This window comes from Halichoeres trimaculatus, unplaced genomic scaffold, assembly GCF_033239565.1.
Source record: "Halichoeres trimaculatus isolate MK-OKI-2021-1 unplaced genomic scaffold, fHalTri1.1 fHalTri1_scaffold_11, whole genome shotgun sequence".
Lineage (NCBI taxonomy): Eukaryota > Metazoa > Chordata > Actinopteri > Labriformes > Labridae > Halichoeres > Halichoeres trimaculatus.
The window spans coordinates 1518440-1541682 of record NW_027437189.1 but is presented as its reverse complement, the minus strand read 5'-3'; the positions used below and the strand labels follow the sequence as shown (position 1 = coordinate 1541682).

At 42.9% G+C, this 23243-nt stretch overlaps 1 pseudogene; it reads left to right on the top strand.

Annotated features, from left to right (window-relative positions):
* The first annotated feature begins 1778 nt into the window (after positions 1-1778).
* The window catches only part of LOC141799295 (nucleolar protein 4-like), a 165807-nt pseudogene continuing 144342 nt past the window's right edge, over positions 1779-23243 (top strand).

Sequence of the window (23243 nt, the reverse complement as noted above, 5' to 3'; positions counted from 1 at the left end):
GAGCCCTCTTTGGGGACTGAAACACACACTAACAGCCCCCTTTACAAGGCCAAAATACATGCTAAGGGGCCCTCTTTGGGAGCTAAAAAAACACTAAAGTGCCCCCTTTAAAAGGCCAAAACACACTCACTAAAGAGCCCTCTTTAAAAGGTTCAAACACACACCAAAGTGGTCTCTTTAGGAGCCAAGAAACACATTAAAGAGCTCTCTTTGGGGACTGAATCACACACTAACAGACCCCTTTTCATGGGCCAAAACACGCACTAAAGGGCCCTCTTTAAAAGGTTCAAACACACACCAAAGTGGCCTTTTTGGCAGTGAAAACACACGCTTAGGTGCCCTCTTTTTTTCTGCCCCTGGACCTCAAAAAGTTGGTGCACGCCTTTGGTGAAGTTGACTGTTTCATGTGACCATCTTTTCATGCCCCTGTCGTCTCTGTGGATGATAAACTCTGTTGATATGATGATAAACTTTGTTTTTATCTGATGGAGAAACGACTGCAGACTCCTCCTCGGTCCATCGTCTCTGAAAAACTCTCCATCCCTGAAATCAACACTGTTCGAAATCTGTGACGGAGTTTCTTCAGATGTTGTTGTTTTTGTGTCTGGATCAAAATGACCCAGAACATTTCTCTGTGACCTTCTCTGTGCTGACATCTCACTACACACCAAAGAGTCCAGATCTTACACACAAGTCCCTAAACCCTGGTGAGGGAAAAGTCACAAAAATCATGAGGAAAGGAAATAATAACTTTAGCCAACAGCAAAGCAGCCTTCATTTTATGTAAAGGTTAAAGTTTGTTGCTCCATGTCAGAGTCTGAAGACTTGATTAAAATCACCTGGTTAACTTTTTGATCACTAACAGGAGCAGAGTGAGTGAGAGGAGAGATCACAGTGTGAGAGAAACTTCTGTTTTATTTCGTCCTGTTAAATTTCCAGACGTGTTTTTGTCTATGTGTGTGTGTGTGTGAGTGTGTGTGTGAGAGTGTGTGTGTGTTCCTCCTCCCCTCTGTCAGCTCTGGGACCGTGTGTCTGCAGCGTGCTGCGCCTCTCGGTCATTTTTGGACACTTCCTGCTTCCTCAGCTCGGGCTGCAGCAGCGTGCTCGTCCCGTCGCCTCAGCCCGGGAGCAGACTGTGTGTCGCAGCAGGTCCTGGTCTGGTTTTTGGACTACAGCTTCCAGGAGACCGTCGGTTATTATCACCTGTGCTCGTTTGTTTGAGGAGGGGGAGGAGAGGAGGCGTAGCGCTGCGCTGAGAGGGGGCCGGGGAGGAAAGGAGAACCGGATTCAAACAGGTGTCCGGTCGTCCCCATCAGCCGAGCCCGGAGCAGGAGGAGGGACACAGACTGCTCGGTGCGGAGCTCCGTCAGGAAGCAGCGCTAACGTTTGGCTCTGATCGTGGAGATTAGGGTTTGATTTCTGTTTCCTGCTCAGCGGGGATGGAGACCCCGCAGCCGAACCTGCAGACCCCCCTGCCCGTGAAATCCCGTTTTTAGGAGCCCCACGCAGAACCAGGAGGAGCCGAGCCTCCTTTCTGTGGCTCGCTGTGTCAGAGGAGGAAGAGGAGGCGGTGACCGACGTCCCCCACGGGACAGGCCGAGCGACCCACGCTGCTAACAGGTGTGTCTGAGGAGGGCTGAGCGCTCCAGTCTGCACCGCCCGTCCGGACCGGGTCTGCCGCTGCTCGCGTTCTGCTGGTTCCTGGACTTCAGTCCGGACGTTTTGGCTCAACACACTCACACACACACTTACACACACACACACGGCTTATTCTTCTTTCTCCCAGCTCCGTGTTTGTGCGTAACACCAGCGAGGAAGAGGAGGAGGAGGAGGATCCAAACGGCTGATTTCGAGCCGTTAATTCAGAAAACGGACGGGACTCCCGGGCTGGGTTCGGATAATTCTGAGCAAAGCGAAATGTTGAAGGGTTTGAAGAGTCTGTTTGGACCTGAAGAGCGAATTTAACCGTTTTTATTTTGATTTTTCACCGGGTTTGAGCGTTTTTTTTGGCGGATTCGGTGAGGAGACAAAAAGCAACCGTTGGTGCCGGTTCCGAGCTCAGTTCTGACCCGCTTTAACTGTTGGACTCCATCCATGATGACAACGAGGAAGGGGAGCAGCGGAGCGGACGCGGTGACCACCTCCACCTCCAACCTCCCCCAGCACCTGACCCCGCCGAGGAGCCGGAGTCCCAGCAGCGGGGTCCCGGCGCCGGACGCGGCCGTCGGAGGAGCCGACATGTTCGGGGAGTTCCAGGACTGGTGCCTGCGGACGTACGGGGACTCCGGCAAGACCAAGACCGTGACCCGGCGCAAATACAACAAGATCCTCCAGACTCTGCTCCAGGGGGACGAGGAGAACAGTAACGGGGTCTTCCTGCAGGAGAAGGGGGGCGGCCACATCAACGCCAAGTTCAAGTTCTGGGTCAAGTCCAAGGGCTTCCAGGTCGGGACCCTGCAGGACGCCAAGACCGGATCAGGGGACAGACCGGTGCTGTATGTCCCCATCAAGGCGACGGTTAGTCCACCTTCCTCTTTCACTGTGTGTGTGTGTGTGTGTGTGTGTGTGTGTGTGTGTGTGTGTGTGTGTGTGTGTGTGTGTGTGTGTGTGTGTGTGTCCCGTTGTCATGATGCACACACAACCAGTCATTGTGAGGCTACCCTTATTTGCCTAGAGAAATGAGGTGTGTGTGTGTGTGTGTGTGTGTGTGTGTGTGTGTGTGTGTGTGTGTGTGTGTGTGTGTGTGTGTGTGTGTGTGTGTGTGTCTGCAGCTGTACCTAACTTTCTCTGGCCCTGTGCCATCACCTGAGCAGACACCTGCTCCTGCACAGAGCAGCCTGTTAGTGGGTCAGTCCCACACACACACACACACACACACACACACACACACACACACATTTAACGCTGTTTTGTGTTTTCTGAAGAGGAAACAACTGTTGCTGTTTCTGGTCCCGGCCTCAGACAGTCTCAGAAAGTCTCAGTGACTCAGTTTTTGCTCCTGTTGTGACAGAGCTGTGAACCAGAAGTGACAGAGACAGTTTTTAGTCATCGGGGAAATCATCACGCTGTAGTAAAGCAGAGAAAGTGTGTGTGAGGGTGTGTGTGAGGGTCTGTGGTCCACATGGCCCAGCGCCACTCACGGTTGTTTTATGTTTATTCCTGTTAGCGCTCTGCCAGAGTTACTATCTGAGAAAAAACCATCCATGTTTGACAGAAACAGCAGCAAAACATTTTTTCACTGTTATAAACCACAGATTTTAGAGAGTGTTTGTGGGGCGCTACCCGGATGTGCGGCCATACTGGAGGTAGGGATGAGGGAGTACTGATACCAGCCTTAATAACTTTCTGCACTTTTATTTATTTATCAAAAACAAATCAAACTCAAAGCGATTTTTTAATGTTTTATTTTGGACTTAATGTCAGAGTAACTGTGCTGTCTTTGTTAAAAATTATCTGGCGCTCAGGAGGGAGAACTCATACTGGTTTTGGTATCTGAGGTAACGTGATTTGATCCAATAAGATTCAGTTCAGTGTGACTCAGTTTGATACATTGAGATTCAGATTGATATGACATGAATGATTTAAGCAATAAGATTTGATCAGGAGTGATTTTGATGGATATCCTTCAGTAAAACTCAGTTTAATATGATTCAAGAAGAATCAAGTTAATTTGGAAAGATTAGATTCAGTTTCATGCAACATGTACAATTTTCCTTGATTCAAATCAGTAAGATTGGATTGGATATTAAATGAATCAATGTGACTGAACAATCTGATAAAATGGGATTTGATTCAATAAGATTTGATTCAGTGTGACTCAGAGTTAAAATGGATTTGATTCGGAGTAAGTCAGTTTGATCCGATTGGATTTAATTCAGAGTGACTCTGTTTAATCCAAAAAAATTCGATTCACTGTGACATCATTTGATCCAGTTAGATTCGATTCAGCCTGACTCAGTTTTATCCAATAAGATTTGAATCGGTGTGACTCAGTTTGATTCCATAAGATCAAATTCAGTGTGACATTATTTAATCCTATAAAATTCGATTCAGTGTGACTTTGTTTGATCCTATAAGATTCGACTCAGCCTGACTCAGTTTTATCCGTTATGATTCAATTCAGTATGACTCTTTTTGATCGAGTAAGATTCAATTCAGCCCAAGTCAGCAATATCCAATATAATTCGATTCCATGTGACTCAATACGATCCAAAAAGATTCGATTCATTTTGACTTTTTGATCCAAAATGATTCGGTTCAGTGTGACTCAATGTATTCTAAAAAGATTCGATTCAGTGTGACTTTGTAGGATCCAAAAAGATTCGATATTGTGTGTGACATCATTTGAGCCAAAAAGATTCGATTCATATGACATCATCTGATGCAACAGGATTTGATTCAGTGTTACTCTGTTATATCCAGTACAATTCAATATAGTGTGACTCATTTTGATCTAAAAAGATTCAATTCAGTGTGACATCATGTGATTCTAAAAAATTCGATTCAGTGTGACTCTATTTAATCCTTTAAGATTCGACTCAGTATGACTCAATTTGATCCAAAAAATTCGATTGAGTGTGACATCATTTGATCCAACAAGATTTGATTCAGTGTAACTCTGTTTTATACAATACAATTCAATATAGTGTGACTCACTTTGATCTAAGAAGATTCGGTTCAGTGTGACATAGGGCTGCACGATTATCGCAATCAGATTTTTCTCCATGATAACCAAGCAAATCTGTAGACTCATCATGACACAACTTTTTTTATTAAATCGCAAGCACAATCGCAATATTGTCCACCTAATCGCAGATCGCACCTTTTCCCCAAATCGTGCAGCACTAGTGTGACATCATTTAATCCTACAAGAGTTCGACTCAGTATGACTCTATTTGACCCAAAAAGATCTGATTTACTGTGACAACATTTGATTTAGTAAGATTCAATTCAGCCTGGCTCAGTTTTATCCGATATGATTCAGTTCAGTATGACTCTTTTTGGTCCAACAAGATTTGATTCGGTGAGACTCATTTTGATCCAATTGGATTCAATTCAGAGTGATTCTGTTTAATCCCAAAAAAATCGATTCAGTGTGACATAATGTGATCCAGTAAGTTTCGATTCAGCCTGACTCAGTTTTATCCAATAAGATTCGATTCAGTATGAATCTGTTTGATCCAAAGAGATACGAATCAGTGTAACTGTTTGATCCAAAATTATTCGAATCAGTGTAACTGTTTGATCCAACATGATTTGATTCAGTGTGACTCATTTTGATCCAATGAGAGTCAAATCAATATGATGTGATATGTTTCGATTTTAATGTATTGATTTGATTTTCTGTTTGAATTAATGTGATTCTTTTGATTTAATAAGGTCCTTTTTGATTTGTTATGACTTGATTTTTTACGATTTGATTCACTGTCATACAATATGATTCACTGGAGACCACGTTATATATTTTTCCCATTAAATAATAAAACAGAACACTGTGAATCTGCCCCACAGAGAGGAGACCATGATCGTGATTTCAGCCTGTAAATATGAGAAACTTTAAACATTTTGTGAAGGGAACCTAAACGTATTACTTTTAAGTGTGTAAACATAAACAAGAAGGATTAAAAATGTTTACATTTTGTGCTTAAACCTCACAGTTTGTGCTCACATCTTTAGCATGTAGGAGTAAAATCCCCACTAAGGGAAGGTGTTGATGACGTGAGCCTGTGCAGACATCATGAGGGAAACCCCTTCCTGCTCATCCAGCGTGTGGCTCGGCCTGGGCGCGTTCAGAGCTTTAAACACAGAGAGCGCAGCGCGGTGGAGAGGGACGACTGGAAACTGTGAATGAAAGCAGAGAGAAGGAGCTGCTCTCTGATCCAGTCCAGGCTGAGTGTTCATCATAATTTAATATTCTCTGTAATCTCAAACAGAGTTTCAGCGCAGAGCAGCCTGTGCATGTGATGAAGAGACATCTGGAGATGAGGAAGAGTATGTGGAGATTGTTGGCATAGTTACTGCTCGGTGGAGTTCAGCCCGTCCTGGGTCGCTTCGTGTTCAGATTAAGGATCAGGAGCGTCACGTATAGCACAGATCTCTGTGCTTCACGTGTCTCTGAGTCCCGGCTGCAGCAGCTCTGTTGAGTCTGCTCAGTATCTGAGGATTCCTCTGTTTAGACTGGAGAGGGACGGAGAGCGCAGCGTCTCTTCTTTCTCTGACGTAAACAGAAAATTGAAGAAAGACTCAGGAAGTTTCAGCCTCTTCACTCAGAGCAACACCACAGAGCTTTGTCAGGATCAGACCACAGCGAACTTTAAACTCACGTCTTAAATATTGGATGAGGGTTAATCAGAAGCAGCAGGAGGAGTCATAACGTGTGTCCCGTCTCCGTCTCCGTCTCCGTCTCCGTCTCTACCTGTTGCCCTGGTTCAGAAAAACACGGCGCTCGTGTCAGACTCTGCAGGATCTCCACGCTGTGTTTATTTCTCGAATCAGCGTCCTGCTTTCCTCCAGTCTGTGTCACGCTGAGCGGGGTATGACCTGACTGCAGCAACAGCTGATCAGACGGAGAGTGTGTTTACACACTGACACTGATACACAGACAGAGACAGAGTGTGTTTGTGTGTGTGTGTGAGTGTGTGTGCATACATATTTGTGTGGGAGAAAGAAAGCTGATTTCTGCACCGAGCAGCTGAAAGACACAAGTCATAGAGGAAGAGAAATTTCTATTTTTTCTATTTCTATTCTAAAAAAAGACAGAAAAAGAAAGGGGGCGGCGTGGCTCAGTCTGTAGGGACTTGGTTTAAAAGACAAAAAACAAAAATTTCACCCAAGGGGATTAATAAAGTAGATCTTCTGTCCTCTAGAAACAAGATGAGACTCAGAGCAAGTTGCATGTTTCGACCTTTTGGGAGACGAACTCCTCCATTTGTCTCTTTTTTTTGTTTCTTCATAAAAACTTGATCTGATGTGATGAGATCGGGTTGTTTTCTGACCGCGCAGAGCCTGGTTTGGCTTCTTTAACGCGCTGTTCTCGTTCTTTATAAGTCGAGAAAAAAGATTTTAAAACATCTTCGTTTGAAACTGATCAGACGAGTCCATCCTCTGGATTTTCTACGATGTGTTAGCATCTTTGGTTGGTCGAATACGATCTTTCTGCTCTTTTCTTCTGCAAATTTACAGTTTTTGTTGTTTGTCTTTACAGTGTGCCGTACGTCCTCATCTTTTCCATCTTTGGTTTCCTGATCAGGGATGCTCTGTCTTACTGTAAAGTCCCAAAGCCAGTTAGAGATGAGCAGTGATTTTCAAATGTTCAATAAGTTGTTGCATTGTAGCAGTTTGCAGCCAGAGTCTGAGCAGTAGAGACTGTGAGGGATTCTGGGAGAATCTGAGTGGGGCTGGGTGACTAAAATAATAATTATTTTTTCTTTCGAGAGTCTAATCACTTCCTGACTCTACCTCCAGACATATTTTACAATCCCTGAAAAAAATACACGAGAACGTCAGCTGTCAATCATCGTTAAACGTGACGTAAAACCTCGTTTTTAACCTCGTATAACTAATGAAAATAAACCTTTCAGAAAAAAGAGGACTTGGATACAAGACAGCCAAATGATATCTTCAAATCACCACAACAATCAGACGTGAGAAACATTTCTACCAGGTGGATTAATTTTTTAAAGTTTGACCACAGCCCATCTGGAATGACTGGGGAGATGGATTTTTTAACCTATACTGCAGCCAGCCACCAGGGGGAGCAGTTTTTGTGGAGAGCTCACTTCAAGCCGAGCAAGCGGACGTCCATTTTTTTTTACAGTCTATGGTTTTGCTTTGTCAGTTTCCAAAAAGCAGATCAAGCAGGGCAGGAAGTAGAGCACAGAAACCACCCAACAACACCCGTGGTGTTAATGACAGACGACATGTACGTAATTGTTGGAGACACAGAAGAGCATAGGACTGAGATGACTAGATCTGTCCTTTGGATCGGCTCTTTGTCAGCAGTATCTGATCTTACTTTCTATATCAGCATTGGACGGATTCTCAGTTTTCCTGACTTATTTAACGGCTGGAAACAGGTCTGACCATCCTCCTGTCTGAATCAGAGTGGAGGGAAATCTGGAAGAAATCTAGAAAGCTGTTGAACCTCTTAACTTACAAGATACCAAAGATCTCTGACTTCCTGGTCCACATCAGACCAGGATCTTGTGCCGATTTGAAGCAGACACTCGGGGTTATGGAGAGTTCAGTGACTTCTGTGTTAGTTCCTCTCTGTTCCTCCTCAGCTCTGATCATCCGGAGCACTCAGCGCTGCAGGAGTCACATCTGTCTCTGAAGCTGAGTCATGGTGTTAAACTCCTTTTTACAGCGTCAAATAATCAATTAAACTGAAGTTTTTGGAAAAATGAAGACCTGGGCTGAAGTAAGCTTAAAACAGTAATAGACATGTTCTTTAAATTTCCACTTTCTCTGTGGTATTTTCCAGTTTGAAAACTGGTAAGCTACTTCCAAAGAGGCTTACCATCTCCTGCTCCTTTCCTGCAGTTTAATCTGGATCATTGATGTCTTCATGAAATGGTAGTAACATGTTTTGGTCCAAAAAGCCAATAAATCAAGCACAGCAGCATTGTTTCCAGGCTCTCATAGCCCCTCTGTTCAGAACGCTCTGATTTAGTGGGCGTGGCCTTCATATGTAAATGAGCCACCGCTGATACCGCCCCGCTCTTGCACGTCACTGAGAGCGGCGCCACGAGCTCCGAGTGCACAATGTTTAGAAAACAGAGAAGCTCCTTTACCGTAACATTACAGGCTAAAACAACAGGCTAACTGCAGCTAAAGTTAGCATCCTGAAGCTAACACAGAGACAGGGGGGACACTGAGGAAAAGCTCTTCCATCTGCTCCACAGCACACAGCATTTAAAATACTCACATTTCCAGGGTCCCAGGTTTGTTGGAGGATGGTTGGTAATGCGCCTGGATTCAGGACCAGTCTATTGGCTAGCCCTCTGTTGGACTGTCCAAAGTTGGAAAAGCAGTCGGCCGTGAAGTGACTAGCACACACATGCTCAGTTTGACTGAGTGTAGCTGGAACATTTCCTGATAAATGAACTCTAGACACTTAGTCTGTCTTCTTCTGAGATGGGAAGCTTGACCATGGAGCTATGTGGCTGTTTACAGCCAAAAACAGAGCAGTGATGGCTCTTCAGCTTTGGCATTCTCCAAAAGGGAAGGGAATTGCTGACATCGGCAAATCCCCAAAATCCAAACAGCTGGTTTTAGGTCAGGATTTTACATTCACAAGCTCTACTAAGAACAGGTTTGGTCATTAAATATCACATTTTGTGGGCTGGGAGGAAAGACAAAGACCCACACATTTCACTAAAAGACTTAATAAAGAGATTTTTGCAGAATATGGGACCTTTAAGATGTATATTCTCCTAAATGAAGCGTGGTTTCTGAGGGTTGAAGCCGCCTGGTGGCCACAGCCTTTAGCGTGTGGACGTGTGTGTTCTGGCCCAGGGGCCCGTCGTGTTTTCCGGCCTGGGACTTGCTCCACATTGGATCACCCTCTGTCGAACATCCTCTCCTCTCTGTCCTTCTGATCATCAGAAAGTTATTAAAACACAGGGTGTGTAATGAAAGTTAGCTCAGCTGGCTGCTGGTGGAGAAAACACATCCTTCGGTTAATTGAGGAGAGCGTTTTTAATTAGATTAATTAGCAGTGTGACCGCCCATCTCGCTTGCGGGAGTCTTTGGATTCAGACTGAGGAGAGTACTGTTTCTGCGTGCAGCCCTCGGACTCATGAAGGATGTTTGTCCACGTTAAACTCAATCACTTAGCTCAGACTACACAAAAATGTTGTTATTTTTTTCAAATGGAGAGTTTAAAGTTGTACGTTTGACTTTTTCTGCACCAGATTTCCAAACCACAGACCGTTCAGAGCGGTTTCTGTGGCCTTCGTTCTTATTGGGATCTGCTCCATCGTGTGTTTATCAGAATAAAATGGTCCGCAGCTCATCCTGTGTGAGCTCTGTGATCAGATTATTTAGAATAAGGTCAGTAACCTCATTTTCTTAGCGTGAGGTTAGTAAACTGAGTATGATATTTCCTCTTTGTTACCTCAGCTGAAGAAAATCATCTCAGTTTGATCCACATTTTAAAAACGTTTATCACAGTAACACCAAACTTCATGGTGTTGTCTGCAGCTCATTAAAGGCAGCGGTGTAATGATGATAATTGTGGGATAAGTCTGGGATTATTACAAACACTGACACACTGGCTTGTGTCCGCGGTGTGTGGTGCAGCTCTCTAACCGTCTCCACAGTGAACCGTCTCCGCGCTGCAAACACAGCGTGAGGCTCCAGTTAGAGGAGGAAGTGCTGAGTGGTTTGTTGGGACTAATAATAGTTGCTATCTAGACAGCGGTGTCAAGTACATGTGATGACTGCTTCCCCCTCTCTGCACCGGCTTCAGACAGACGCTGAAACAGGCTTCCTTAAAGAAAGAGTCATTTCCTGCTCACTACAAAAACTCTGCTTTAGCGCCAGCGCCACACACGGTTCACAGGTGACGTGAAGGATGATGAAATGAAGATACAGCGTCGTTTTTTCACTGCGTTTCTACAAGGTTTGGTGGGAGGGACTTCAGTTGAGAAAATTTCATCAGTTTGTTGCAGGAAAAAATAAATTTGAGTCTCGTCTTAAGCTGCAGCGTGTCTGTTGTGTCGGTTTAAACTCTGTGGGTGACAAACACATGAGATGTTTACCAAGTAAAGCAGAAGAGCCATGTAAGGGACACGAGTCAGTGAGATAAAAAATAAACATAAATTCCCCCTTTTGAACAACAGAGGGCGCTGTTGTTGTTGTTGTTGTTGTTGCTGTCTCTTTAAGAGGTGAATTCAAACTCTTCACTGTTAACCAATCTGTTAGCGCTTAGCATCTTCTGTGTTACTTAACAACTTAGTAGAAGTATAGTTTGAATCCTTTCAAAATAAAAGCATGTATTCAATGGATTCAATTTACCGACCTCTTCCCTTTAGTGGACTACAAACGAAACACAGAACATGGTGCTAGCTTGATATGAACCTATATTGAAAATTTCATTGATATGCTAGCATGAAACATACGATATAACTTTGGTTTACTGAGAACTCTAAATGTCAAAATACTGTCAGGTAAATGTTTCCCAACACAAAGATAGAAGAAAAGGTACGTCAAGCCAACTTCAGCCTGACTTGGCTCCAAACAGCTCAAAACATTGCTATAACCACTTCCAGACACTAGATGGCCTACTTCAGTCAATAACATAAAACAAAACAATACATCTACGTCATGTGATTTTTCTTTTATTTTTATTTATTACATCCAGAGATTTCAGGATCCAGTGATTACTTTTATTTATTTACTTATAAACGCAATTAAATGTCGTTGACACAGAAAACCTGTTCAGCGACTTTTTGTACAGAGAAAATTCACAAAAAGAACTGATCAGGGAATTAAAATAAAGAATCAGATTGATAGGTAATGTTATCAATAAAGTTATTTGGTTTGTATTGTATCATTGTGTATCTTTGCATATGGCATCGCATTGTTTCACAGTGTATTATATATTATCATACCCCACCATACCACAGCTCATTGCATTAAACCTTATCGTCAAGTCATGTCTCAAAACCATTGACTGTAAAAAAAATGACATCATCTTGCGTGGCTTTAAGTGAGGTCTCCACAAAAACTGCTCCCCCTGGTGGCTGGCTGCAATATAGGTCCAAAAACCACAAAAATGTGGTCAAACTTTAAAAAATTACAACACCTGGTAGAAATGTTTCTCACGTCTTATTGTTGTGGTGATTTGAAGATATCATTTGGCTGCTTTGTATTCCAGTCCTCTTTTTTCTGAACAGTTTTGTTTTCATTGGTTATACGAGGGTGAAAACGAGGTTTTACGTCACCTTTAACAGTAATTGACAGCTGTTGTTCTTGGGAATTTTTTCGGGGGATTGTAAAATATGTCTGAAGGTAGAGTCAAGAAGAGACGTATTGTATCGCATCATATCTCATCATGTCTTATTGTGTTGTGTTTTTCTGTATCATATCTAGGGATGGGCAAGTATTGGTATCCGTATCTGATACCAGCAGCTGATACTTATGTGGAGTAAGTCCTCCTCACCAGTGGTTGGCGCTACTTGCTGATGTTTGACACCACGGTAAATGTGCGTCTGGATCTGTTCAGACAACATGAATGAACCAGGGAGAGTGGACAGTTGAACTGTTTAATTTTGCTCTTCAGTTTTTAAAAATACTAAAACTCTGACAGTTGTTAGTTTTATTTTGAGGTTTTGTTAAATTTTTCTAAAACAAGCCATAAACTCAGAGAGCTGTTAGTGTTTCATTTTGACTTAACGTCAGAGTGACTGAGCTGACTCTGATCACAATGATCTGTCACTGTGAGTTGTTTTTTTTGTATGAAAAGTACTCGTACTATTAGTAGTTGGTATCAGTGAGTACTTAAAAGGGAGTACTTGTACTGGTCTCGGTCTGAAAACGTGGTATTAAACATCCCTGATCATACCCTGGGGTTTCTTCTTGAACCGTGTGGTGTCGCAAATTATCCTACTTTTCAGTCCAGCAGAGTTCACTTTATTGTATTATATCATATCGTGAGTTGAGTGTATTGTTACACTTACACAGCTGACCCCTCAGGTGTGTGTTTGTCTGTCTCTCTCTCACACACACACACACACACACACACTCACACACACAGAGCTGAGCTGAGTGGGAAATGACTCCAATAAACCAGTCCTGTTGGCGCTCTTATCAGCGCTGTGGTGGGATGGGAAATGGTGTGTTTAGGTAAAGCAGATGGATGAATGAAACCTCTATGTGTGTGTGTGTGAGTGTGTGTGTGTGTGTCCTTTATTAGCAGCAACAGACACAATTTGTCCCAACGTAGAGCTGTGTGAGGAGGAGGGGTCGTCACAAACACACACACACACTGTGTGTGTCAGGGAGCCGTCCTGTGGTCTGGGGGTCTGATGGTCTGGTGTCTGCTGGTGGAGGGACGCTGTAATTGTTGTGGCCCCCGCTATCAGGCCCTGGTGATCTCTGCGGTCTCAAAGAGCCCCTTCTTCTGTCAGTATAAAAACTCCAAATTGACAGGAATTGGTCCGACTCTGGGCTGTGTGTGTCTGCTTGTGTGTGTCATAGCCTCCCTTTGACCCTGGCCTATCATACGCCTGTGAGTGTGTGTGTGTGTGTGTGTGTGTGTGTGTGTGTGTGTGTGTGTGTGTGTGTGTGTGTGTGTGTGTGTGTGTGTGTGTGTGTGTGTGTATGAGTGTGTGTGTGTGTGAGTAAGCAACTGTCCATCTGTGCCAGAGGTTACATGAGGGACACATGATGGGTGAAGCAGCGGGCACAGCCTGAAAACAATGGAGACAAACTCTGAGCGGCTCCATCCACAGCTGAGGTTTGGTTCAGTGATGACAGTTTTAACGAGCAGTGCATGCTGGGTAATGCAGTCTTTTGAAAACTTTCCTGATTTCTGTTAATTGAATATGAATTTTGACACATTTACATATTTAGATCCATCACAGTCCCATGGAAAAAAAATAAAAAGCTGTATAAGCTTTGTTTTCTGTCAAAATACATTTTTGTGACTACAATAATCCATTTTTTTAGGAATAATCTGACACAAATTGTATTTTATTTTGCAGATTAAATTTATCATATCCTCAATAACTGCTTTAAAATTAACCTCCAACCTGTTAAATTTGAGCGTAGGTTTGTTTTTTTCTGGAGTTTTTACGGAGCAACTTAGAGAAACAGAGTCACTGTCCACTTCCTGTTTGTTTGCACGATGAACTCTTAGCGTCCAGATTTCACCAGGTTGAGTGTAAATGTCGCGTACAGCAGGCTGACGACGCTGTCGTCCATCTGCAGGACGATTAGCAGCAGCTCCTTAATTAAACCTTTCACCACACACTCGTCTTTGGACACTCAGAGGAAAACAAAGCTCAGAGAAAATCCCAAACACCAACACACACGCACACACACACTGTCGTTGTTTTTGTCCGGTGGATCAGTGTAAGTGTCAGATGTCTTGGAGCTCAATGGAGGCAAACTCCCTTTGTTAGAGTGTGTTACTGCTCAAAAACAGACAGGGTGACTGTGTGTGTGTGTGTGTGTTTCTGACATGTCTGAAGTGTGTTAACGGACAGCTGAGTCTCCTCTCAAGCACCTTTGTGTGTTTGTTGACTGGTGATATAATTAAGATCCTTGGAGTCCAGAGTGTGTGTGTTGTAGATGGGTGAAGAGTGTGAGTTTAGGCTCTGTCAGATGTCATGTGATGTTTTTTTTTGCTGTAAACTTGACGGTCTGGACTCTGCTTGTGAAAGACGCCTGGCGCTCCCAACCTAGTGTGGCTCCGAATCTCTAGCCAGACTCTTCGCCTCTGTTGTTCCCAAATGAAGGTTGAAGGTTGAACTATATTGTTGCAGCAATTTATTGTGGTTAGTTGGCTAGATTATTTTACAAAAAAAATATTCGCCATACTGTTGGTTTTTCCTTCTGTCTAAACTCTGATGCTAAAGTCAACTTTTCAGCCACAAATATCACAGAGCTAGCTACCTGTGAGCGTCTGTGTAACCTCAGTCAGAGAGGATTTCCTGCAGCGTCTTTGGATCAAACCAACTCCAGGGAGAGGGGGGGGGTGCTTTTTCAGGTGGTAAAATATTAGAGATGACAGCACTGTACTTAAAAATAAGGGGTTAATCTGGAGAAATTACAAGTCGGGAGAGGAGCTAGAGGGTTAAAAAGCAGGAAAATCTCTCCTAAACTCTGGAAACTCAAGTTTGCTGTTTACACAGTAACGGTGCTGAGGGTGTTTTAGAAACATTTCACTCTGATGTTTACTTTTTTCAAATTGGCTAAAATGCTGTTTCCATGGAAACAAGAGTCAGAAACGCAACCATATTTTTGAGTTTCATTCTCAAACTGATTGATTGATTTTCATCCAGGGACTTTAGACGTTAGCTCAACATGCTAAACACATCGTCCTCTTCCTGTTTACAGTGTTTGCTTTCATATGTACAATGTCATTGCTGACACCCGTCTTCGTATCAGCTGACTCTCCCTTCCAAAGGAGCCATGGCGAGGAGTAAACGCTGCATTAGCTGCACTTTCATTTTATCCAACGCTGCTAACGTGTTGCTCCTGTTACATGAGGATTTAAAGAGTTTCTGTCACACGTTAAAAACTTCATCATGAGCTGCTTGTTATCACCTCCTCCTTCCTCGCCTCACACACCCACCTGTGCTCTGACGTTAAGCCTCACACACACACGGAGCACTAACACACATCTCCAACTCAAACTGCAGATAAAGTCCGTGAAGTTTTCCTTTAATTGTTTTGACAGGATAAAAACAGAACGTGCCCGTCGCAGTTTATTCTTAGTCTTAATTGGTGAAAGTTAATTAAGCTAGCTGTCAGGCTTTCAAAGCTTTCCTGGTAAATACCTCTGAGTGTGTTTTCTGTTCCTGGTGAATCTGAGCTTCTCCGTGTTTGTGAGTCACTCCATGTGCTCCAGAGTAATTAAAACTAACGACATATGACTTCCCTGTAAAAACACCACTTTAATTTCTCTCTGCTGGAGCACGGGCTGCGGTTTGATGTTACAGGTACGTAAGAAATATCACAGGTAGAAGAAGAAGCGAAAACTTGGCTTCATAAATGGAAATATTTCAGGGAAAAAGTAAAGTTTGGGAGCTCGTGTTTCAAAAGTATTAATTATCCTGCACTATAGAAGCTGTAATTTAAGCATGAAATGGGTGAAAACTTCCTGACAAGTTTGGAAAAAATGCCTTTTTCAAGATATTAGAAAATTAAAATGACACCTGAATCATCTGGTGTAGGAATAAGTATCAGTCAGAAAGTTTCTTGTACCAATGATGTGTGTGTGTGTTACACATTCCATTTTCCCGCCTTCAGTGAGTCACATGACCAGCTGAGCGGAACTCTCAATCATTGTGACATCATCACCAACTGCTGCCCTCTCAAGAGTGACACCAACCAAAGTTCTGAAAACGTCTCCTTATAGATGCCACAATTTGGATCATATCTCTCTAAAATGAGATATTTTTTGAGTAAATTTTGTCAGGAATCCATCCATATCATTCTTAAAGCTGTACCACTTTTACTTTTTTGTGTAGAGGTCTAACTGCTGCAGCTCGTGTGGCGCTGGATCCTCCTCTCCCATTCATTCTAATGAGGGAGCTGAAAGGGCTTCTTTGAGGTTTACCGACTTTGAGGGCTCGTCAATCAAAAACTGTTTGAGAAACAACAAATTCCTACAGAGTTTTTGTAAAGCAGGGTCCACTCTGTCATCTGTGCAAATTTCAAGCCCATACCATTTATGGCCTCGGAGGAGATAACTTTTGAAAAAGGCCCAAAAATGTGGCCTCATTTTATTTTGAAAGGCAAATTGCTGACTTCTTGTTTGAGATTGGTCAGGGGTGTCAGCGTAGGATTTGTGTGTCTCAAGTTTGTCTTGAGTTTGGGTCCCAGGGAGACAACAACTTACCTGTAAAGTATGGAAACCCCTGATTTAGATAAAAACTCTGTTTGTAGGGAATACTAAAAAATATGCTTTTAAAGTAGCACGATGAACTAGGAAGCACTTCAAAGTCTTCTTGTTGGTTCCATCTTTGTTTTACTTCTCTGTTTTTGTCTAAAATGTTGGTATCACTCCACTTTTATTGTGAGTCAGATTTACTGAATGTTTGCGTAAAACACATTTGGGCTCAATACTGTGCCCAGGGACGAGTAAAAACACTCAGAAGAGTGGGAGGGGCTTAAAGTGGACGTCTGTCTGCTGGAGGTCTTTTTTTTAAAAATATGAATTTATACCATCGTAGCTGCTGGGATGAACGCTTACAGATGATCTGTTACCTGGAGTTTAAAACAGTGTTGGTGGTTTTTGCGTCTCACACACACACACACACACACACACACACACACACACACACACACACACACACACACACACACACACACACACACACACACACACACACACACACACATTTTTCTGGTCTGGCTCACTTCCCCCTCGCCGTTCCCGTGTTGCCATGGTGAAGAGCTCCTTTTGGCCGCAGAGATAGTGAAAAGAAATTAACACCAGTCTTAATTAGACTGCAAGGCTTCAATTTCCACCTTCGTCCCTCCTCCTCCTGCTTCTCCTCCTCCTCCTTTCCTGACCTTCTCCTCCCTCTCGTCGCTCTGCTTTCCCACCTGAAAGGCGAGCTGCCGTTAACACCAGCCACCAGGCATAATTAATGAGAGCCGTCAGTCAGAGACGCCCTCTGAGATTATCAGTGTGAGGCCTTCACAGAGCCAGTCTCTACACGCACCATACCCACGATTTCTAGCGTGTTTGATGTTTACATCAGGAACTGTGATGATGACCACAATCCCCACAAGCCTGTGGGCTGGAGAGGAAGTCAAAGGTCAGGGGTCGCAGGAGTGGTCTCTGTGTAGCTGCTTCTCAACTATCTCTAGACTACAAGTTTAGTGCCCCTGAAACTTCAGCGCTCAGGTCGCTTTACTGTGTTACTTCTGTGTTTTTTCACGCCATCACTTTGCGTTTTCCATCAGGTAGAAACTTCCTGTCTGAGCTCTGATCTGATTTTATTCACTTCAGAGTTGATATTGCCACAAATATCCCTATATTTTATATTTGTTGTGTAATAATTCCATTTTTTATCATGTTCCAAAACAAAAACACTTCAGATGAAGATACAGAAGGTGGAATTGTACACAAGTATGAGTAAAATTAAACACTTGGAAAAAATACTCTTGAAAGCAACAAAAAAAATCTACTTAATTCCGGTAACTTGAGTATTGGTAATTCATTACATCCACCCTTTGTAGTAATTAAAGCTGCAAGCAGCGTTGGACAGGTCCCTTTACCTCCTTTGTCAAAGGTTTATTCCTGTCTGACCCTCTTCGGGGTGTCACAGTTGAATCATGGATTATTTTCCCGCCTTCAGTGAGTCACATGACCAGCAGCACGGAACTCCTAATCAGTGTGTGACATCATCACCAACTGCTGCTCTCTGAAGAGTAAAATTCACAAAAGTTTTTCAAACAATTCCAAATAGATGCCACAATTTTGACCAAATGTGTGTAAAAATATAATGTTTTTGTAGGAAATTTTGTCAGAATTTCATCCATGTCATTTTTAAAGCTGTACAAAAATTACTTTTTTGTCTAGAACCCTGAATGTGGCAGCTTGCATAGAACTGGATGCTGCATTCCCATTCATTCTAATGGAGGGAGCTGAAAGGGCTTCTTCGGGGTTTACCGACTTTGAGGCCTTGTCATTCGAAAACCATTTCTGAGACAACAACTTCCAGAAATTTTTTTTTAAAGCAGGGTCCACTTTGTGTTCTCAGCAAATTTTGAGGCTAAAACATTTATGGTTTCGGAGGAGATAACTTTCTAAGAAAGGGTAAGAATGTGGCTAAGTTTTATTTTGAAAGGCAAATTGCTAACTTCCTGTTCAAGATAGGTCAGGGGTGTCCGTGATTTTTGCATCTCAATGAGACAAACATTTTGATGTTGGTTTGATGTCTTTACGACATTCCTACTGGCGGTTTTAGTGGTTTTAGTGTGCCTAGGTGGCGCTAGATAGCATACTATAGAATGTGGGGGGTCAAGTTTGGTATCAAATTAAATTATAAATTAATAATTAGATAAATTGATAATCAAAACAAAAACAGCATCAAATGAGAGCACATCAATGAGCTATGGTTAGGTTAAATATCACAACAGTTTGCTATATCAGGATATTTTGTCCTGATCTCAGTCACTTGTCTTGTTTCCGGATGCAGCTCTTCATGTCTGTAGTGTTACATACTCTAACTTTCACTTTGACAGACGAGATTATGTGTCATAATTTTCCTTTTTCCTGCAGAATCTGTTATTTTTAAACATCCTGGATTCTAATCAGTGAGTTTAATTAGAGTCGTAACATACGTCACGTCAAACTGTCAGGTCTTTAAAACCAACGTTAGCGCTGTGTTAAACCTGAGAGCTGAGACGCTGTGACAGCCAGCGGTGTTTTTCTAACTGTGACACTTGTTTATCCTCCTCGGTCTAACTTCTCTGCGCTCAGCAGTCAGTGATTTCTGCTTCCTGTTAGCGCGGTTTCTGCCGCGCTGCAGGTTAATTACCTCTCAGATGAAAGTGTGTGTTAGTGAGCGGGTTAACAAACAGGGTCAGGGACAGGCTCGCTGCTGTGTTTACATTAGAGAAGATGACATTTACTGTTTTTAGAGTCTGCCTCTACGGAAAAAAAATGTGTTGAGATATCATCAGCAGTGTGTTTTTACCGACAGGATCAGGACTTCACACACTCCCATCAGGGTGTGAAACTTCTCAGGTTGGAGCTGGAGGATCAGGACTCTGAACTCTGCTGTCCCACTTTTTGTTTTCTCATATCTAACTGAGGGTGAACTGGATCTTGTGTTGGTGCCGTATCAGCCATGATGTGGGCGATGTGAAGAGGAAGTGAAGCCTGAAGGCGAAGCTTTCGATTGGTCAGTTGATCTACGCTCCGGCCCTCAGCGATGGTCAGGAGCTTTGGGGAAGGAGTCAGAGACCTCAGATGGAAAGAGTTTCAGACTCTGCCGTCGAGCGAAGGTCCAGAGCTCAGACGACCTGAGGGTGGAATTAGGAGGAGGACGCCTCCTCCACTGTAAACACTGAAATCTGTTTGTCTCATTTTTAGTAGAAATAATGTCAAGTTCAAAAAAACGTCACTTTAAATTGAGATTATCAGCACAAATATAGATTATTAAAAAATGCTGTTTCTTAGCTGCCCAAACGGGTCAGACAGGACAGATTTTCAGGATTTATTGCATATTGAAGTCTCTATGACAACACCACACCGACTGATGAAGTTTATCAGAGAGAAGAGAGATCTGAGTTTTTCTCTACTGAAAATGATTTCTGTGATTAATTTTGTAGTGATGGTGGACACTGGAGCCTAACTGTCAGACAGAAAAAGGACAGAAGAGCAGAAGAAAGAGAAACAGGAGAGAGATAGAGCACAAGCTAAAGGCTAAAACATGAGCTAAAGGTTAATACAGGCTAAATGCTAAAACATAGGCTAAATGCTGTAACATGCCAAAGACTGTATCACAAGCTGAAGGCTACAACACTGGCTAAAGGCTAAGAAAACAGGCTAAAGGGTAACACACAGGTGAAAGGCTAAACCAAAGCTAATGCCTTAATCATGGGCTAAACTCTAAAACACAAGCTAAAGGTTAAAACTTGAGCTCAAGGCTAAGAAAACAGGCTAAAGGCTAAAACACAGGGCAGTATGAGCAAAAGGCTAAAATGAAGGCTAAAGGCTAAAACATGGGCTACAAGACAAAACACCAGCTCAAGGCTGTAACACAAACTAAAGACTAAGCACAGGCTAAAGGCTTAGACACAGTTAGAAACAGGCTAAAACACAGGTTAGAGGCTAAAACATGGGCAAAAGGCTAAATTGAATGCTAAAGGCTAATATGTGGGCTACAAGACAAAATGCAGGCTAAAGGCTCAAACACAAGCTAAAGACCAAAGCACAGGCTAAAGGCTAAGAAACAAGGGAAGGCTAAAACACAGGGTAAGTGCTCTAACATGCTAGAGGGTGTATCACAAGCTGAAGGCTTCAACACAGGCTAATGGCTCAAAAGAACACTAAAGGCTCAAAAACCCACTAAAGGCTTAAACACAAGCAAAAGGCTATAACATGGGCTAAAGGCTAAAACACAGGGTAAAGGCCAGAACATATGCTAAAGGCTTAAACATAGGCTTAAGCTTAAAATTTTAGCTAAAGGCTTTGCTAAATGCTATGACAAAAGCTAAAGGCTACAACACGGGCTAAAGGCTAAAAACCACGTTAAAGGCCAAAACACAAGCTAATGACTTAATCATGAGCTTAACACTAAAAAACGAGCTAAAGGCTTAAAGACAGGCCCAAAGGAAGTTATTCTGCAGTGGTCTGTTCAAACTTGAGAGTCTATCAATAAAATGAAGAGCCAGGTTACGTTAGCTCTGCTTGGTGAGGTTGGAGTTGGTAGATGAGCTCTGGTAGGACAGAACCAGGATTCACTAACGTTACACGTTACAGACACGTCTCAGAGCACCGGGCTGTAAAGAGAGAGAAATATAGCAGCTGCTAAACTACGCTACAAACTGACAAAGTTAGCTTGTTGTCACGTTTCAAAGCGTAGCTCTAACTGTTGATAAATACCTTACCTCGTGGAGCTGGATCTGGGAAAAAGTTGACTTGAACAAAGAAAAGTAGAGTTAAAATAAAGATCTGATCTCCTTTCATTTCCAAAACAAACACACACCTTGTTCCTCACAGCATCTTTAGGGCCTGGATTTTTTTTTAAAGTTTCCAGTTTCTGCAGCGTTGCTCTTTCTCTGAGGTTTGCTGTGGTTGTATTTGTCCCGTCTGGCTCAGGCAGCACCTCTGAATCTCTCAGGAGCTGGAAATGTCACAGAAATGAGGGGATGTCTGGGTCGATTTGTTCCTGCTGCAACCTACAGCCTGACCCTGGATAAGTGGAGGAAAATGGATGGACGGAGATGGATGGAGGATGTTTCAGCGGGGTCTTACAGTCCAGGGTTTTCCTCTGTCGGTATGTCCCAAGCTTCTTTTTTGGGGTGTAGTTTTCTGCTGTCTAAGGAGGTCTCAAGTTTTCCTCTTTTTTTTTTTTTACATCTTTACTCTTTTGGCCCTTAAAAATTAAAGGTTTAAAAACTGATTTGACAGAAAGCAGAAGCATCCGAACCCAGCATTAAAAGAGCCTGAACAACAGTTTAACTCTCAAAACTTCCTGCAAATCTGCAAATGATTGAAACTAATCGACATGGAAAAGTATTTTTCTCTGTCTACATAAAAATATAACAAATTCACACACAAAAAAAATGGAAATATGTGTTTTTCTCCAGTTTTAACTGTTTTACCTAAAGTGAAGCTCTGAAGACACATCTCTGAAACCTGAAGCTGCTCGTCGTCTGAATCTGCTGCTGAGGTCCAAAGCTGGGCTGCATTGCATTATGGTCCCTTAGGATGGAGGTGTTGTGTTTTTTTGTGGGATCCTTTTTGTGTGTTGATGTCAGTGTCTATGCAGGACAGTGAGTGTGTGTGAGTGTGTGTGTAAATTCCTACTAAATAATTCTGCTATATGTCTCTGTACATGTTGGTGTTCACTGCTCAGGTTTGCACACAGTCCACCTGTTTGAGTGTGTGTGTGAGTGAGTGTGTGTGTGTTGGGTGAAGAGGGGAGGATGAGGAAGAGGAGCAGGGGAACGAAGAGCAGAGGTGGTGATGGTGGTGATGATGGAGAGAGGAGGGAAGCGGAGCGCTCACTTTGCTTTCAGTGAATGGACCTGAGCGTATCCTAGCAACAGGCTGGTTTGGAAATGGGATGGAGAGATGGAGCGGAGGGGGAGAGCCCACAAAATAAAGACGGAGGAAATAAGTGTGTGTGTGTGTGTGTGTGTGTGTGTGTGTGTGTGTGTTAATAACAGGCAGCAGGTCAGAGGAGAGGGATGGAGGGTCAGAGAGAAAGCAGGAGGTCGGGGTCAAAGGAAGCATGATAGAAATTTATAAATTGAAGATGAAGAGGAGCTTCAGCTCAGAGATGGCAGGATACAGCAGAGTTTCAGGTGAAATATAGAGTAATGAGTTTGTATCTGTTGCATCTAGTGTCTGATTTTTGAAATAAATCAGGAAGAAGAGCAAGAAAAAAAAATGCTGCATGCTGCGTGCTCACAGAAACAAAGCTAGTCAAATTAAAGCTGCAAGCAGCGACGCTCGTCTGAGCATGTGCAGAAAAAAGACACCTGTAGATCAGGTCTGGCTCCCACAGCAAACATACATGGGTCATTTTAACAACAGAGAACATGCCATGGTCGTAAGAGGATATTTCGCAGGTCTTGGCATGATGCAGTTTTCTCACATAGGGGGCGCTCTGGAGCATGTATCAGCATGACGACAGTCTATTCTTAAGTTTTTCACCATGACTGAGTTTTGTGCAAAATATAACACGTTGTAACATTCTGGGTCAGTTCTTACATTTTAGGTTTTCTTACATTGGCTCAGCGCTTCTCTTACATTTTTGCTCATTGTTAAGTTTTTGGGTCATTGTTATGTTTTGGTCTCTAACAAAGCTTCACTAAATGCT